The sequence below is a fragment of the Copidosoma floridanum genome, unplaced genomic scaffold, assembly GCF_036245765.1.
Source record: "Copidosoma floridanum isolate Cflo_tuat_1 unplaced genomic scaffold, Cflo_Japanese_pri ptg000007l, whole genome shotgun sequence".
Taxonomy (NCBI): Eukaryota; Metazoa; Arthropoda; class Insecta; order Hymenoptera; family Encyrtidae; genus Copidosoma; species Copidosoma floridanum.
Window position 1 is genome coordinate 9,890,240 of NW_028321884.1, and position 19,479 is coordinate 9,909,718.

Consider the following 19,479-nt stretch of genomic DNA (forward strand, 5'->3'; position numbering starts at 1 on the left):
ACGAGCGCGTTAATTTATACCCCCCCCCCCGGGCCTCCCGCGTAATTGCTCGTGCGCCCGATCATGCTCGCCCCTCCACCCTCCTTCCTCTTCTTTGCGAGAACGGTAAATTTCGGCCGTACACGCGTATATATATGCATCTCTGCGTGTGTTTATCTACACACGAGCGCGTGCTTGTAAGTATATATATATATTATATGGTGCGAGAGATGGGACACGTATCGGGAAAACGAACGGTTCTTCGGGTGGATATGTGAGATTTCGCTGCGGGTTTCTGGGGGCTTTTTTTTTATTTTCTTTTCTCTTCTTTGGGGATGGGGGGTTTCGGTTGGGTGCAGGATAAAGGGACGAAAAAAGTATTTTCTTTTTTTTGGGGGGAAGGGAAAGGGGGAGAAGGCGTCCGATGGACGATCGGGGGGTGTATTGGAGATTTCGGAGGTTTCTCGAGTGCAGAGTGAACTTTTACCGGTAATCCTATGGTGATTTTTAGCTTAAATGAACAATTTTTAGTCTGAAACAGTGTCTTGTTTCATCTTTTACAGATGAGAGAAAAAAATACGTGCACTTAAACCTTGTTCACCGTGGCATTGCTGATGAATTTGTAATAACCCAACGGTTATTCAAAGATGAGACCGATTAGAAGCTCTACAAGTCCCGAGATATATTGCCTATCGGCACTTTTTCCCTTATAGTTTTGTTTCAATACCACGTCGTGAGGCAGAAAAATGCGCATCTCAAACAAACCCTGTATTTATACTCTGAGTCACCGAAAAACTATTTCCGGTCAGAGTACTCTTGTAGGACAAACAACCACAGCAGAGAGAGAGAGAGAGAGAGATAAAAGTTTGTGGACAGAGAGCACGTGAGATTGGAAAAAACAACAAATGGTCTTTAAACCAGTGTATTATACCACGCAAGAGAGCATATATATGTCCTGTTATCTCTTATCTCATCGATTTCGAGCACGCGGGTAATATATGATCTGTATTAGGAAGGGAGGGAGGGTGTAGAGACCAGTGACTGATGGAAAAATCTTCTTTTCTTTTTGTTTGGTTTTGTTTGCAAATAAATCAGTCAATAAGCCAGACCGTTACCTATAGTCTAAAAAATCACGCGAACGAATCCCCTCCTCGTTCCCGCCCTCTTTTTCCGGAGAACAACAGCAGGACCCGAAACAACTCTCTGTACCTACCTCCTATATGTGTACAGTGTCCGTGGTCTTTTTCTCGTATTTCCTGATGTACAACACTCGAGTCCTTGAATTAAAATACTCCCATTTTTTCCCCCAAGATACGGAGGGGGAGAGACACGACAAGTGCGCGCACTTGTACACATATATATATATATACCTACAAATGCGTGTATATATATATGTATGTATAGGTACACACACACACACACACGTGTTCCGCATAAATCAATCCCCTACACGAATGCGGTTGAATGACCTTCGTTTGAAAGATCCTATTATAACATTAAGTATTACAAACAAAACAAAACATGTGTAGGTATTATGCTCGCGACAAAAAAGATACGTCAATAAACTGCGATGATTCACGTCGCGCTTATCGGTAATACACCAAACGTTCGACGTATACGAGGGTGAGTGACTGACGGATTTGGGCTACCTCGGTTATACATGGCACTTATAAAACGACTCGGCGCGAAGGTAAAGTATACAAAAGAGGAGGACTGCCGTTTGTCGCTCGGTTGAGAAACCGCATCAAGTGCGACTCGGTGTAAATCACAACCTGCCCTCTCTGGCGTACACCTCTACCCACTCGTATCGTAACCTACTAGTGACGGATTTATACGAGTGACAGCTAGTTTTTTTTTTTTTTTTTTTTTTTTTTTTTTTTAATGTACAGCGGGATAGTTGAAAAAAAAAAAATCTCGCACGCGCACCCACATATATATATGCACGAGATATATGAATATACTTTTGTGCAAACGACGCTTGTCATACACCATGCGCGCCGAGTAATGTTTAATTGACGGCAATTACATGGCGATCAATTATTATTCGTCGTGGTTGTTGCTCCACTTGGCTGATGGTAATATAGGTAGTTAACGCTCGAGTGAAAGTTTTAGCCATTGGTGGGCGATTATGTTTTTCAATTACCCACAGTTTGCGTAATGCATTTGCCGAAACGGACAAGTGATAGCATATATGTATATTATGTATACGTGTTTTTATCGTCAGGTCGTCTCGACGAGATCGGAAAATTGTCGAAAAGCTAGAAGATCCGCGATAGCGAAATAGAGACGGTAATCCCAACGCATCGGAGAAGGAGATAAATCCCCGCGCTCTCTTTTATCCCATTGTACTACAGGATATACTCGCGCTGTAAGGATAAGAACGATACAACAAAGCGCATATAGGCAACAGCGAAATAAGATACGTCAGAATGCGGAAACGAAGCGCGATGCCCTTACCCCCCCCCACACATACACGGTGTACTCTTACATGTGCGGCCCATTGTGGTGCCACACTGCTCTCGTCCGTCTCCGTTCTTTTATTTACCCTCCTTTCGGCAAAGTATTACCATTATTCGCGTTTACCCCGTCATAAATCCTAACTTTGGTGGTGTCTCCGTGCACACATAAATATTATGATTATGTGCGTAAGGATCGGTATGAGCGGTAACTCGACCCGCGAGATCCGGATACACGGTGTCGCGTACATACACTATATATTATACGCTCAAAAGGTCCTGCGAGGGACTCAAAAGAGAGACACAGAGCTATTCTTTTTCTGCCGCAGATCGGCTTCGGGGTGGATATTACATATACGTGTAGCCGTGGCGGGTGACGTAAGCTGTTTGTTTCGAGCTCGCGGAACCCATTTCGTCGATCGCGAGTCCAAGTATGGTTATTACCCACGGGTACGAGCCGGATACCCCCTAGTTGGGACGAATCTACGCGATCCTTGGGTGTCAATTTGTCCGAATCGAATGCTCGTGTGTGTGTGTACTCCAATCGGGCACCGCGACTCTGAGTAGCGTTCAAAAATCGGCCGATTCCGATTAACGGAACGACGTGGCTTAGTTTTTTTTTTTTTTTTTTTTTTTTCTGTAAAATGTCCATTCTTTGATGTTCATTACAGTAGTGCTGATAAGAATTTGAAGAAAAAGCAAATCGATGCTTCGTTAACAATATATTTCGCCAAACCCATTGAACCGAACAATTCAATTATTGACCCAACAAGGTGCACTGTATGTATGAAAAAAAAAAAAAATAAAAAAAAAAAATAAACCGAAATTGTTCAACTACTCGCACTTTAACGGTGTACTTGGTTGGATTAGCGGTGTAAACACACGTTGTTTGACGAACTTTTGCATTCCTCTCGTCCCCCCCTATATATAAGACTGTGTCTTTAACGGCAAAGGGGGAGCGCATAAACACACATATATATATACACACACACAGAGCACAGCGATAACAGAAAGCGCGCCAACATCAAAGCGAGCCTCCGTGCAAATGTCCCGTAAAGTGCTACCAAAAGCGGGAGGAGATGAAAAAGAATGCACTGCAGTACGACCGCGGTGCGAGAAAAGGGGAAGGAAGGAAGGAAGGAAGCCCCTCGAAATTCAAAGCGGCTCGTGCGCGCGTAATAATAAGCGAGGGAGGGGGGGAGTCGTAAAAGGAGCTGTAGCTTTTTTTTCCACGTGTATGTACGTACACACAAGCGCAGGTGGATCGCGGGGGCTTTTATTGTATCGGGTGCCTCGTGACGAGGGGATCGGGATCGGTGACAGGTCGTTCGCCTTTGCCGATTTTCTCTCTCTCTCTCGGAGCGTTTAGGGATGTCTCTCTGTTCCTCCTCTTTCTTTTCGAGCGTCTCTCAAATCCTGCCGATTTCTCGAAACGATTGAGGTGCATCGACCCCAACTTGTGGTCTGTTGCACCCGAAAATATTTCCTCGAGATCGGCGCGAATGAGCCTCGAAGGTACGTCCATATACGTATAAAACGCGTCGTTTCGAGTCACATGGGTATATATACTTTCTCCCGTTGGAGGACCAAAACGCAAGATCTCCGTGGTTTCGCCCATTTTTCCTCTTCCTTTCAACCGATTTTGCGTTCAAAAAAGTATAATGTATCATTAAAACACACTTTTACGACGGAGCGACGTAATTGCACGCACGTGGGAAGTGAAAACTGAAAGCTCGTTATGTATTACTTATCCGAGGGTTACAGAACAACGCGCCCTCCTATCGATGCCAATATCTCGAGGGGACCGTTCCGCCGTAACGCGAGGTGTGGCGCGTGTGTACGTACATGTATAATACACACTGCTGAGATCTATAAAAGATTGCTGGTAGTCCTGGAGTACATGGGCGTTTGTTGGGCTCCTTGCGTGGATTTTACGAAGATATCGTTTTTGGGGAAAATTGCTGTTTGTTCCCGCAACTGGACACGCGGCTGTAACCGTTTATATGATGGGCGATAGGGGCAACAAGAGTGTGTGTTTTGTCGAAGGGATCGATATACCCGGGAGTATAAAATACCGTGACGTGTTTTCTCCGGGCAAAGATGATCTGTACCTTCTGTGCGTCCAACTCAACCTTTTTTTTCATTGGCTTGTTAAAGGATTTGACAATTACGAAGCTTTGTCAGTCCTTGCGTATCTCGGAGAGGGTGGGTATGATTTTTCAAGACAATTTATGATTTGATGAAAACAAATAACATATTTTCTTTTCTTTTGTTCCGGGTACGATTCGTTATCAATATCAAATAATTTACAAATGGTCAAATGGCACGAACGTGTCGATAGTATACACTAGGTGTAGATATTAAGTTTTTCGGAATTCCAACCTTTCGTGTAATACATAGTCGTTTGTGGCAAATCGTGTGCACGGAACATCCAAAAAATATACTTTTGTTTTTCAATCAAGTTGTTTATTGTTATAGCCTTCTAAATTTTGGTCACTTTTGTGGTAAAGGAAAACACAAAACAGCGGAATCTCTAGTTACATATTGTGAGAACCCTCCCCCGTGTGTGCTCTTTAAAACGTCCTGTAACTGTTAACCGTTAAAAAAACAACCCCCTCCAATCCCAAAAAAGGGAGAGATAAAAAGACAGATATATAGAACGGGCGGAGAAAGAGCACGTAGATAAGCGCGTTCGAAAAAGATAGTGGGAGATGAGAAGAAGAAGAAGGAGACGAAAAAAAAGGTACACGGTGGGCACTCACTTTTATCCTGTTTCTTATCCAGCGTCTTGGAGTCGCTTGCTATTCGGCTCACGCAGTCCGGCTCGTCTCGTGCTGCAACGAAAAAGAAAGGAGAAAAATTAATTTAATTTTGTTTTTTTGTTTTTCGGTCCTTTTACATTTATGTTTATTCATTTACAAAATTGTCCTCTCATGGACCGAAAACATCACACGACGCATCCGATCCAGCGTTAATTTTGCGCGCATGTTTTTCATCAACCCCCAACATGATTCACGTTTCGGGGGTTGGTGCAATCAAAGTGGGGAGTATACGCTGATGGCTTTTCCAGGATGGCTGTACAGGTGTATAGTTACCTGTTACCCTTTTCTCTCTCTCTTTCTCTCACTCGAGTCGTCGGATCGAATGTTAGTCCAGCCCAACGATCCGCGACATCTTTTGCGCTCCCCGTGGACGCTAAAATACCCGGAGAGGAGCTAATAATAGACCCTCCTCGACGCTAGGAAGAAAAGAAAAGAAAAGAAAAGAAAAGAAAAAAAAAAAAAAGAAAAAAAAAGATACAAAACGAAGCAAGCAAGTATAAGCAGTTTTCTCCCCCCGACAAAGCTCTGCAAATTAGAACAAGGTCGGAATGAACGGACCGGAATGCGAGAGAGGTATGTATATAAGTAGGTATAGGTACACACACGCAAGAGCACGCGAAAAGAGGAGCAAGAAAGAAAATTAAGGTCTGCGGGACATTCTTCTTGGCGATCGGTTTTCTCGGAACGCTTGCCTGTTATAATGCACTTACGAGTACATACACACACACACACACACACACACACACACACACATTTACCTACCTATTTATATATTATTATATCGGTGCTGGTAGATCGAAAGTGCTTATTCGCGCAACAATGTGTATGGTACATGTTTATAATATATATATATATAATGGCGCTGGGTATACAGTATAGTATACAGGGGGTAAAAAGGAGGATGCATGCAATTAAGCAGGGATGGAAGGGAGAGAGAGAGAAAGAGCTAATGAAAGCATTGCATACACGAGGTGGACAGTTTAGCTTCAATCGTGACCTCCTCCGTACACTTAGGTGCACGTTTTGCGTATTTTGTTACGAAACATCCGAACATCAAGGGGTGAGATGAATAACATCGTCGTACACCATGCAGTGATGTATACCGGGTTTTGTTTGCTCCTTTGATTATACATATATACACGAGCGAGCGAGAGCACAAAAACAACGAAATCACCCGAAATTCCGGCGTTGCAGCTCGACCGCGAATAAAGAAACACATGGGTGGTGGGGTTATTGGGTTGCAAGAAAAAAAAAAAGCGATCGCCGAATTCGTTAGGGATCGAAAACTCGTCACCGGCACACCATAAAACACACACCGGATCATCACCATTCCCGTGACTAATTACGCAACCCTCCTCCTGGACCCTTAATCGCTCTCTCTCTCTCTCTCTCTCTCTCTCTGTTTGCTCTCCACAACCAACTTGAGGCAACAAAAAAAGAGGGTGGGGTGGGATGGGGGAGTCAATGTCACCCGTGGCGCATACAAATGGGGACTTTGGTCTCTGAGAAGCCGTGCGCTGGAGCTCAGAAACCCGGGGATGGAGTTACGTCGAGGGGCATCGGTGGTAAGGGTATATATATATATATATATATATATATATATATATATATGTACAAGTATACGTATCCGAAAAAGAAAGGCGTGCACGTTTATTTTTGGCCTCGGTAGCTGTTGCTGATGCCGGTGTGCAGGGCTACCTCGGTGTACTTGACCGATAAGGAGCGAGAGAGCGGCCGAGCCAAGGAGAGCACACCCGTCCTCCGTCGTCGTCGTCCCCCGCAGGGTTTGTGTGCATGTGCACCTATACGCCAGTGCAGGGGGAGTATGTAATATATATATATGTGTACTATATATACACGAACGTATACACAGTGTGAGACGAGGTGCAAGCGAGAAGAAAGCGCGAGCATCAGCGGCTAGTTGATGTGCTCGGTATAAGTATATACACACGTATATATATGTGTGTACGTGCAGTGGTCGAGAAGAGGAGGAGGATGGGGCCGTTCGCCCAGCGCTAACTGCTTGGTTTACTTGAAAATCGCGAGCGCGGGCTTTTGATCGCGGACGCGACGAGCTTTGGAGTTGAGTGACCGGGGATTTCTCTGTCTTTCTCTCGTTTTTTTTTTTTTTTTTTTTTTTGTTTTTTTTTATTTTCCCTCAATGAATCGAATGGAGGAGGAAACGGGGGTCCAAAGGAGAGCCGATTTTTCATTTGACACTACGAAGCTTTCCAATGTTGTATACGGAATGATTTCGGGACGAAGCGCAATAAACGTTACCGATCTCCTACCGATCTCTTACCGATTTCGTAGGTTAATGAGAGCGCGCGATTCGAAAGAGCAAAACGATACCCCCTCCGGATCCATATAGGAAGGAAAAACCAGTGTACGGGGCGCAAACGAGAGATCGATTGAGATACCTCTCAAGCGCGGCCTTGCTAACTGTGACACGTACGCGCACGATCATCCTTTAATACCACACGGCGTCTTCACCCACCCACGCGCGAAATACTTTACATCATATATATATATTTATACCCTTACAGCGCGCCATCACGACCTATAACTACACCTATGCGATGTATATACAATATACCCTCGCCTTGTGCACAAATGAACCCAGTGGATCCAACACACACCCACACGATGCCGATATCGCGAAAAAGTAACTTGTGTGTGCCTGTATACTCATACTTCCTTTTGGCGAACAGCAGCAGCCCTGAATCGCGAGAAATATACAGAGAGGATAGCAAGGGATACGTATACCTACTCTCTCTATGGTCCATACACGTATAGCATATAAAAGGGGAGAGAGTGCTCTTCTCTACTCTTCGCTATGGGGTATATATATACATATACATATATATATACGTATATACCCGCGAAAGAGGAGCAACAAGAGTGTGTCTCTCGTCCACCGCGCGCACACACATATACATACTGCACATGTATAAGAAAAAGAGGAGGAGGAGGAGGTTGGTCGGTCATCGGCTGCAGTTCGCTAGCTCACATAGCAAGCGGGTGGCCTTGAGCAGGTCATCACCTCCGGGGCCCCGTGATCGCGCTCGCGCGCGTCGCCGGCTACTATGACTATTACCACCACCAACCATTATATGTATATATGTTTATATATACTCTTTGTATATAAAACCATACTCTTATAAACCAGCATCAACAACAACACCACCATAATTGTCTATATATGTGTAGCTATCTACAGCACACCGGCTTTGGTGGTATACGTATACATGTATTCGCCAGCAGCCGTGGACCCATCTCTTCTTCTTCTGGTTCTCTCACTCGCTTCGCCTCTTCTTGCTCGTCTTCTTCTTCTATATACTTTGTGCACTGGCGAGCGAACAAGTGAGCCCTGCAGAGAGGGGCCCAGCTGCTTAACTTGTATATATTTATATTTTCGCGGTGCAGAGCAGATATACGTGTAAGGCACCGATCTAGGAGTTTTCGCTCTCTCTTCTTGACGATCTACTGACGATTTTTTCTCGCGTTTTTTAATATATTCAAAGAGAGTTTTTTTCCCTTATTTTTTTTCAGGCTGGTTATCTTCTTTACTTTGCACCCTCGATCACATAATTATGCTGTCACTGATAACCTTCGAGGTGATGGCCAATGGCCCCGAATTCTCGTATAAAAACATAAGTACCCGTATACGTTGTACAGCGTACCACGACCCCGAACATTCAAAAGCACCGACTCCTTTTCGTCCACTATTCCGCTAATAAACCACAAAAACTGACCCAGAACAACCCCATGCCCCGGACCTACATATGACGTATACACTCACCCGCTATAAACGAGTCCATTTAGCCATTCCCCCGTCTCGTCCTATACGTTAGCTCCCACCTCCGGCAAACTAAAACAATATTCATCATTGTAATAACAGGGCGCTCCCTCTCTCTCTCTAATGTATACCTTCACGTACAATTTGCGGCATCAAAGACGCCCATGTGCACTTGGTGCCGATTTATAATCAAAGTGCCGCTGTTTACGGACTGTTTGCCGATATACATATATAACATTATCGGGCACAGTGCGAGTCTATTGCAGGGTTTTTTTTTATTTTGAGGGCGTGTTTCCCTTGCACGCGAGCAAAAGAAGAGCACTTAATTACCCGTGGATTTATGACAGCTCCCGACAACGACAGGACCGCGAGGTGAGATATATGTATGTGCGCACACTTTCGCTCCTCGTTTTGTTATTCGAAGGTAAGACAGAGAGAGAGAGGAAGGGAGAGGTGTTTATACACGTTACGGGCAAAAGGAAGAGACTCGCGGCTGCCGGGGATTTATCGAGAGCCCCGTGCGTGCATCAGTCGCGCATGGGTTTCGTTAATTGGGAGAAAAAAAAAAAAAAAATGAGAGCTCCTTTTTTTTTCCTTCCTTACACTGGTAATGAGGCTTATTAATATTTGCAAACCTTTTTTTACTTTTTTCCTCCTCGCGATTTTTTCTCGATTTCGGCTTCAGTTGGAAACGTATACCAGCAACCGCGGAGTATCTCTAAAAAAAAAAAAAAAAAGAAAAAAAAAAAAGAAAAAAAAAGGAAATAGGACCCAGATTTTCACCCAACGCAATTAGCGCGCGTCCTAATGATCGTCATTCCCATCGGCCGTACGTGTGGTGATATAAAATTCGGTGATATAAAACTCGAGGAAAGAAAGAAAAAAAAAAACAACCAACGAGGTGTACGTATACGTATATATATATGTATATTATACACTCGAGCCCACATAAATTATACAGCTCTCGCCAATGCATCAGGCGCGGCGTGTATACATTTCCATTCGCCCACGCTTCGAGAAACTTTTCGCCTCCGTTCATTCACACCCGCTTCGACGGGAGTATACAAGTATACGAAATAAAATCGACGACGACTCCCACGCGCGTTTGTACGTGTGTATAAATCACTAATTGCTTAAAAAAATCAAGTGCACCCCGAGAGGGAGTGAGTATATACCAGTGTATGTATGCACAGCCGGTGCAGCCATCGCGTCATCATTAACTAAAATGCCCGCATTATCTCTCTCTCTCTCTTTGGCGTATACGTATATACACATATGCACGTTCTGGGCGAAAATATAGCGTATACATGTATATATGCCCGAGGAGGAGGGGGGCGCGTAATGCGCGAGCCGCGCCGAGATTAATTAGCCGCGATTGGCCTCCTTCTGGCTGCTCCCGCGAATGAAGAGAGCCCCATGCGCGGCAAAAAGTCGCCAAAGACCACTACCTGATGATCTCTCCTTTCTTTCTGTCTCTGAGTTTTAAATGCCTGGCCTTTTTTTTTTTTCTCTCTCTCTTCCTACAGATGGGATTTGTTGTTTAAAAAACCAACGGGGAAGGGGGGAGCGATCGAGAGTGTATACATGTACACGGACTAGCCCTGCGATTGATTTTATTTAGCTTTGCTGGCGCGCGAAGGGATGTGTTATTTAGTCGGGGATTAATAACGTGCTTCTGGGGGCGTCTGGCGCCGATCGTTTGTAATTATTGCCCTCGGGGCCGTGCCGAGAGCCTTTTGTTACATTGTATGTATAACATCACTACACGCCGGATAATGAGCGATTCGTGTGACTTTTTTTTCTTTCTTTTTGGAAGCAAATTATTGCCTTTTTATGACCAATTGAATTGCGCTTTGTTTACAGAAAGGCCCACCAACAATATAAAAAATCTTCATCGAGAATCGATCTGTTGAAAGGGGGAAAAAAAATTATCATCATTCAGTATCAAATGTTTTTTTTTCTACAAAACTGTAAACTCGTGCGCGGGAAACAACGGGAAGGGCAATTATACCCAATGGCAAGTTATAAATGGAAAAAAAAAAGGACGCGGTGTGTGTTTAGAGTCGTGGTGGAAGGGGGAGAAAAAAAAAGATTGCTAGGCAAAACGGAGAATCCGGCGGAAAGAGAGAGAAAAAAAAGAGAGGCGGAGGTCCCCGAAAAGAGGAGGAGGGAGAAGAAAAAAGGCACCGGTGCCGCGTCGCGCGGGAGGTTGGAGCGCGACTTAAGTGAATGAGAAAGATAAATATAATAATTACGGCAAATTGCGGCCTACCCCCCCCCCTTGGAAATACGAGCTCGGCAAGGATGCGTTTTGCTGGTCGCATCAGAATGACGGAGAAAAAGACCACACCGCATACCTCACCTACCTATACCTCTCGGTGCCTTTGAATTTTCGAGCTTCTAGCTTCCTTTTTTTTACTTTTCATCTCCTCGTGTCGTCCTGTTTGTCAACCTCTCTCCCTCTTTTTTTTCCCCTACAATTAATCGATAAGCTCCTCCAACACATTTCTGTTGAAACTGCCCTCGCGGCGTCATTGAAAACAAAAAGAATAAAAGCCAAGGTAACAACGCTCGCTCTCCTCCTTTCATCATCCTCCCTTTCATTATTATCCCAGGTATGGCATTTCGCCCGTCCTGCCTTCCCCCCGCCTCTCTCTCTAAGTACAGGCAAACTCCTCGGGGGAATCGCTGCGAATGTAGGCTAGACGGTTTATGGGCCACGATGTGTTTTCGCAGACCATTGTACTCGAAGTAACTATGTATATACACCCCGTCCGGGGAGATGTACGTATACGCGGTGGAATGCCGAGGACGCGCCGAGATGGGCTCTTTGGGAGTCGGGGGTTTTCCAATTTTCTCGGGTTATTGGAGATTTTTGCCTCTGTTTTGCGATACACCGTAATGCGAGGGGAGCTCCTTCCCGAGAAAAATGACCGGCGAGCGCTCGTATGATTTTTGCGCACAGCTCTTTTTACGTGTAGCTGCAGGTTTGAGAGGCAAGAGTAGCCGCTGCACGGGAGAAAAACTGTGTCAAAGGAGACGCTGGAAAATTGTTATTGCGCGCTTTGGTCAATTATTATCATCTTTTTTTTTTTTTTTTTTTTTTTTTTAACATATACGAGGCTGTCGTGCACCATTTTTGTAAAATTAGAATTCAACGCGTTAAAGTACACTCGATCCTTTACATTATTTCCGTTAATCCTCCTTGAAGAAACAAAAGAAAAGTAATGAAACCGATGCACCAGGCCCCAATAAAATCATCTTGGTTTCCCACTTGAAGCGCTACAAATAAATTCCGGGACGTAAAGAAATAACCATTCCCCGCACTGATGATGGAAAAAAAAGAAGGCCACACTCTAGCTGAATCATCGGTGGCAGAGATAAGTACACGGTACAACTCATAACACAATATCTCTCTCCATATGGCCCTCGAAATTGATGAAAGTAGAGTAGAGAGGCCTCATTGTCTTACACGCGTGGACGATTGTATGAGAAATCAAGTCGACTCACCAATATTTTTAACACCTCACGGACACACCAGGGCTAACTCACTTTCTGTAATATTAACGCACCAACTCTCCCTTTCTCTACGACGCGTATACAAGAAATCCAAGAGGTGCACACGGCGACGATGAAATTTCCAGCACGAAACTCGATTCAAACTCAACTAACGCATCAACATATACAGAGATGAAATCACATCTACGCATGAACATTTACACCTGCGTGTGCGTGAAAAGAGATTTTCGCGGATCAGCAATGGATCATGTAATACAATCTCGTGTACTGGTGAGAGTGGGTTTGATTGCGCCCCCTCCCCACCCGAGACCTGATTTATAGGGGGTCCAGTGCACAAACATGAGCACAATAACATCCTTGTAGTTTTTCGCGCGCTGCACTCGACGCGCCCGCGCTCCTTGTTTTCGCGAAAACCCCACTCGCTCCGAGTACACCAAAAATGATGTATCGCCGCATTTGAATATATATAGCTCTCGTTACGTTGGATTAAAATTTCCAGTGCCAACGCGAGAGAGCACAAAATATCGATTGATTTCCGAAGATATATATTACATGTGTACATGGATGCGGGTAAAAGCTGGCTTTGCCATGTATGTATTATGTATACATGTTACGATAGCCCACTCTAGCTTCAACAAATTGAACCGATGGGTGGGGACATTGGTGATTTATCGGCCTCGCGTTACAATGTACACACACACACGTATATTTATATATATATGCTTTACGCGTGGGTGTCGATGATGTTGTTCATCAGCCGGCGTGTTGATTTTCGCCCCGATCGACATTCGTCATCGTTAATGCTGCTGTTGCTGCTTTTTCCTTGCTTTTTTTTTCCCCATCCCTGTCTCTTGGGTTCGTGTCGAAAGTCTTACTTGCACTTATGCCACAGAGGGGCCATCGTGATGGCTTCTGTCATTATTTTCTAATCAATCAGAGACCGCGGCCACTTGGATCGAAAGATGATCGGTAACGTGTAATAAGGTCGCCGATCTCCGAAAAGCCATAGCCAATCGGTATACAATCGCCTTGGCATCGAACAAACGAAATTTCTCGAGTAATCTTGTTTCTCCCGCCCACGTCTTCTTCGAGTGCTCGAGTGTACGTCACTGCGAATCGCTTGTTGGGGCTGATCAGGTGGTCGTTGCGTGCCATACCGCGCGCGGAGGAAAGTTTGACTATCCGAGATGAGCAGGGTACGCGTCATAGTGTACACTCGTTGCTGATGGCATACGTGCTCGAGATGAGCAATTGTTTGCGCGTTATTTTTACTTGGTTTCACGGGACCGGAATTTTTTTTGGTGAGTTATTATTGACCTATGACGCTGACGGATGCTGGTGTCCTTCCATTGGCACGAAATTAAATATACTGAATAAATAACTATTTTTTATTTTTGATCCATTCGAATACTCGAAGAGTTTCGTTACAGGGACGTTGAAAAGCGAGAGTCATGCTTTGTTGCGTGTTTCTGACAGTTTTAATTTCGCATCGATTCGTGTAAAAACGTTAGATCCATCGTTAAATCCTTTAGATTCAGCACGAAATTGCGATGTAGGATGCAAAAACAAAAAAAAATAATTGTCGAAACATTGTGGGATTTCACATCTTGCGCAGTAAGCAGTGCATTGTAACTACTTGCAGATTTGACTTCTTCCTTATTGGTGTACGACGAACGCACCTATAGCGAGAAAACTAATTTTGAAGATGAAAAAAGAAAAAAACAAAAAAAAAAACGAAACCCCCCGATTCACCGAACAGACACCCTATATCTTCTTCCTTGGGCTCGCGAAACCATGTATGTATACGTATATGCTTTTTTTAAAATTTCTTTTCCCTCCAACTTTTACAACATCATTATCTCCGCTCGGCGGGTATTTTACGCGCGCATTAACATCTCCGATTGGAGAGGCTCAATCAAGCGCGTGCGCGCGCGCGTCGGTAATTACCGCAAATGAGCCGTGTGCCGCGCAATTACCGCGAAACAAAAGCGGAGCTCGGTAGCAAAAAGCGCGTACATGTATAGCACCGATCGGGGACAGAAAGAAATAAAGAAACGCACTTTGCTTAATGATGGCTTTTCCGAAAATTCGTGTAGGGCAATTTCAGAATATCGTTTTCCGGCCAAAGCTTAAAAAAATGTTGAAGAATCGGCGCGATGATGTAACGTCGGTTTTGTTGCGCCATCGCTCGAGTGTACACATACATGTATAATGACGAATCGACGCGGGAGCATCGCACTCGGCTTCATTTGCGTAATTGACGATTTCCCGTGTTGTTCTCGCCACACACATATATACCCTCGGAGCCGAGCCTGGTATTAACGTTTTTCCACGCGCTCATCGGTGCTTGAAGAAGAAAAAAAAAGAAACGGGTTTCAGAAATTCGACGATTGGACGTGTGTCTCTAACAAAATGTATGATTATGATCACCGCGTGCCAAACGCGCACACGGACGAAGCCCGACGAAAAGCTCAAATCGATCTAAAACAATTATCCCTGGCTCACGCACGCGTGGTTTGCTATTAATTTTCCCATCGCCGTGCTATGGACAAAAAAAAAAATTCCAAGCCAGCCTCTGCGGAAAACGAAAATTGTTTTCCCAAAGCGCGCGCCCATACGTGTGTATGCCACATGCATAAATTAAAATCTGTTGTGTAACATCGCGCGCACGTGCTATTTCTCGTTTATGGGTTATTACACGATGGTTGTGGACTTGCGTGTATATACGTGTCAGCCGGGTGTTAAATAATTAAAATAAACAGGTGTTTGGGTCTGACGCGCACACGGGGTGTGACCGACGATGGCTCATTTTTGTATCTCACAGAGTGTGTGGGAGAAAATGTACCCGCGTGGATGTAGTTTTGCGAGAAAGACCGGGAGATGATTAACCATGTACAGTGTACCAAAACGTAAAATTTGTTTCATTTCAATTGATTCCCGTACAGGTGGTTTTTGCTTCCATTCGATTAGGGAGTTGGAAAAGATGATGAATCCTTGTTTCTCGCGATGCATGGGTTTTATGCGCGTAATAATTATAGTTCAAGACTTTTACGTTCGCGTGAAACCGCAATTAAGGATTATTAATTGAAACCTCCGACGTGTATAGGTTTCTTTCGTGCAGTTGGTGGCTTTAATTATACCTACACAAAAAATTGATTTGAATTTGCAAGAAAGCAACTGAAAATTTCCAAAAAAATACCGTAAGAAATTGTACTTGTCATCGTTGTTCTTCAGCAGTGACAAAAAAAAACAACCACAACACCTGTGTTTCAGTAGGTCGAGGACGTACACCTACGATAACACTTGACTACGGCCACATTAAAATAGTGCCGTTTAATGAAACAAACGGCATGAACGTAGAATTAAAAAAGTTTCCCTGGAGCACCTTACTTTGATCAACTCAATCAAGTTACCGTTGATGCTGATTCTCGCTTTTTTTCCTACCACAAAGTGTTCTTCGAGTTTCCAAGTTCCCCAAGTGTTGGGTGAACACGTCATAAAGTAGTTAGGTTGGGGATCCCTTGGAAAGCTATTTGCATGTTATACGCGAGAGCAGCGCACATTTGCGGGATCTTCAAAGGAATTTCGTTCGGCTGGGATAGAGGTGATGGGAGCCGATTGCTTAATTAAGTGGATTTGTCGCTTCGTAAGACTCTTCTACTCTTTTTTTTTTTTTTTTTTTTTTTAAGAAAGGAGGGAGATGATGTCTCGCGGTGGGTGCGGGTGCTGCTCAAGTAGGACCGCGAACGTGCTCCGCGGCATTGTTTGAAAGAGAGCGTGTCTCGTGTGGGAATCAAAGGAGAAAAATTATTGAGAGGGTGTGCGCTGTTGTTGCTACTTTTGCAGTGTTTCGCAGCTTCGGGATTCTTTGAGTTACAAATTATTACTTGAGATATCGTACACGACGCCCAAATGGACGTGAGCTGATGCTTCGATGTGTTAAGATTCAAAGGAGGTGTGAACATGTTAAAAAATGAAATATTATTAGGAATCCATTTATGTCGTTAACATCATTAGGCGGACAATGTTCAAGACTGCTTTATCAATCAGAGAATTGACGCGATAGCTTGAAGAGAGGGACTCGAAACCGTTATCGTCAAGTCCTTAATTCAGCACTCGGTAGATCAAACCATCAAAGTTATGCGTTTAAGAGATGTATTTAGAAATATACCATTCGTCTAAACCATTGAAAAAGTGAGATATGTGTTTGTATGTATATGAATCGATCTTGTGACAAAAAAAAAAAAAACTTGCTGTAGCAATAATATATATTATGGAAAACAAAAATTTCAGTAGATCAAGCCGCTGCAAATGCATTTTGGTAAGACGCGTACTGTTTCTACTACTAGTTTCAAACTTTTACAATTATGTATAATACATACGTCTATAGTGTCAAAAAAGTCCCGTAAATAGTTACGCACTACTCGGCGTCCAAATGCCCCAACGAGCAATGAAGTACAGTTTCCATTTTTCGAATTGTGGAATAAAATCTTGGCGAGGGGGAGATACCGTATATACCATGGAATGCGAGTCTCTTTTACGCGCTCAGAGGCCATCAATTTTCTTCCAGACGAGAAGCGAGCGAAGAAAAAAAAAAAAAAAATGCAAACATATACATTGTTGTTACCATTTCCTCACTCGTTTACATAACGCGCCGCCTTTTTCGGAGCTTATTAAAATCGCGATGCCGCTGCTTTTCGCGCCCATAGAGTGTACGGTATTACATGTACGGTAGCCCCTGCGCACGTCATATTTATACGCGTATACGAAATTCGCGTAGCGTCCGAGTTGAGGTGGGTATCGGTACTCTAAAGAGAGAAAGACCCACCCATCCCATGCATCTTTCATGGGTGTATACATTATTATACAATGTGTACGTGTACATTGCACGCGGGCGATATTATTATTGTCAAGAAGGGAGAGGCCGGAGAGTTGCGTATCTCGGCAGTGACTACTTCTCGGCGCGCGATGATATTATATTCGCATTACTTACGTGCCGGCCGGCAGCCCGAGCGCGAAAGTCCATTTATGCACTTTGCCGTGAACTCGTACACGCACACACCTCACGTTCGTGATGGAATAAATCACGTATGCCGCGCGCGTAATGTATATGTATGCTCCAAGGGTTGAGATAGAAGCGAAAATTTCCCCCTGTTTTTATAGGTTATGTGCACAGTAGAGCGATAGCCCGGGGTTATTAATGTTGGCGACGGTTCTATTCTGCATTTCTGTCACACGTAAGATGGGTTCGGTTGGGGCGTGGGTAACGTACCCAACTCTTTGGCTGTACATACGGTCATTAATGCGCGCAGAGGCTTGCACGACGGTCATTTATATTTCAGGAGGATAATGGACCGCCGGCCGGCTTGTAAATCACACTACCACTCGCCCGGTGGTTGGCTCTTAAGGGCTCTCTCTCCCCCCTGTTTTGTTATTTGCGATATGGCACTGCTCGCAGGGTAAGTGCATTATTATTCCTGATGCAAGCTCGGATATTTTATCGACGCGTGACTGTATGGGTTTTGGATTGTTTCGCAACTAATGCAACACGTGGGGCGTATCTTTGAGAAGTAATATCGCTCGTGCTGGTGTGTTTTTCGTCACGAAGAAAAATCTTTCAATTTAATGCATCGCTATACTTACGCTCACGAAGCTCGCTACGAGTGGGTGGTCGTGGTGATAACTTACCTGAAATCAAAGAAAACAAGCATTATTATTTTTTATATATTTTTGAAAAAGTAATAAATTTGTTAAACTATATAATTATAAATCCACAAGGTAATGCGATATGGAGAGTAAACAAAAATCATGAATTATGCAAAAGAGTAATTTCGTTTTATTGGCAAATATTAGCACACCCGTTCGTATATACACCCCGGACACGTGCTGCACGAAACCGCTGCAGGTGCCGATAATCGCACGCTCCGAATACTGCGAGCGTATATACACGCGAGATCCTGATAATTGCACGAGCTGCATTGCCAGTCGATTCAAACTTTTCACCATTGATAATGTATGCCTTTGTGCATACATATAGAAAACATGGAAAAGATCATTGTGTTGGGTTACTATGGACCTTAGCATAATCTACTCGTAAAATGCAAAGAAAAAACACTCATAAAAGTATTTGGAAACGATCTCTTCCGTAAAACTCATCAACGTACACGCGCCCGGTTAATTGACGTTACAAAAAAAAAGAAAAAAAAAGGAGAAGGGAGAAAAAGCTCGCGCACGCGACTTTGGTGTTCCACAATCACGGAAACCCACATATTTTAAACTGTTCTCCTGCACCAGCCTCGCGTATATAGACACAATTACTCGGGTCTTTTGCACTTGCGACGCAGCGAGTGAGCTGACATTTTTCCGTTAACGAGCGTATATAACACTTACTCGTAAACCCGAGAAAAAAAAAAAAAACCCCACCTGTAGAGACGGTCGGTATATAAATGAAATGGCGCGAAGACGACGGTTCGGAGAAACCATCTCTTAATCAGGGTTGCTGCGAAATCGCTGCTTCACACGCATGTACATAGGTATATGTATATAACATAGAGCTTTATACCGCATATATATAGGCTACGCGAGCGCGAAGTACATCTTGAAGAAAGAAGAGTGCTCGTGTTCAGTGAGATATCAAGTGAGTGGGTATATAAAGAGGTTATATGGTAGGGGGTACAAGTTTCATGTAAGAGAGAACGACTTATGGCGTCACAGAGGTTATGTACGATGTACACCTATCTTTAGCGTTGGTAGGCCACTCATAAGGTGTGCACAACTGTAAAGTGATACAAGGTGAAGGGTTGTTGCTTGGAGGAGATAGATTATGGTCGCAAAATGAACGGGGAAAAAGGAATACACGGACTGGTGATTTATATACAGGGATTTTTTTGCGGTATTAATGGAT

The 19,479-nt window shown here is 44.0% G+C and overlaps 1 protein-coding gene across 2 annotated transcripts in view; it reads right to left on the minus strand.

Moving 5' to 3' along the window:
- The window catches only part of LOC106645709 (uncharacterized), an 83,505-nt gene that overhangs the window by 46,285 nt on the left and 17,741 nt on the right, over positions 1-19,479 (minus strand). For both annotated transcript variants that reach the window (XM_089588660.1, XM_089588661.1), the window contains exon 2: positions 5,198-5,269. The gene's annotated coding sequence lies outside the window, so the exon portion shown is untranslated. The remainder of the gene's footprint in view (positions 1-5,197; positions 5,270-19,479) is intronic.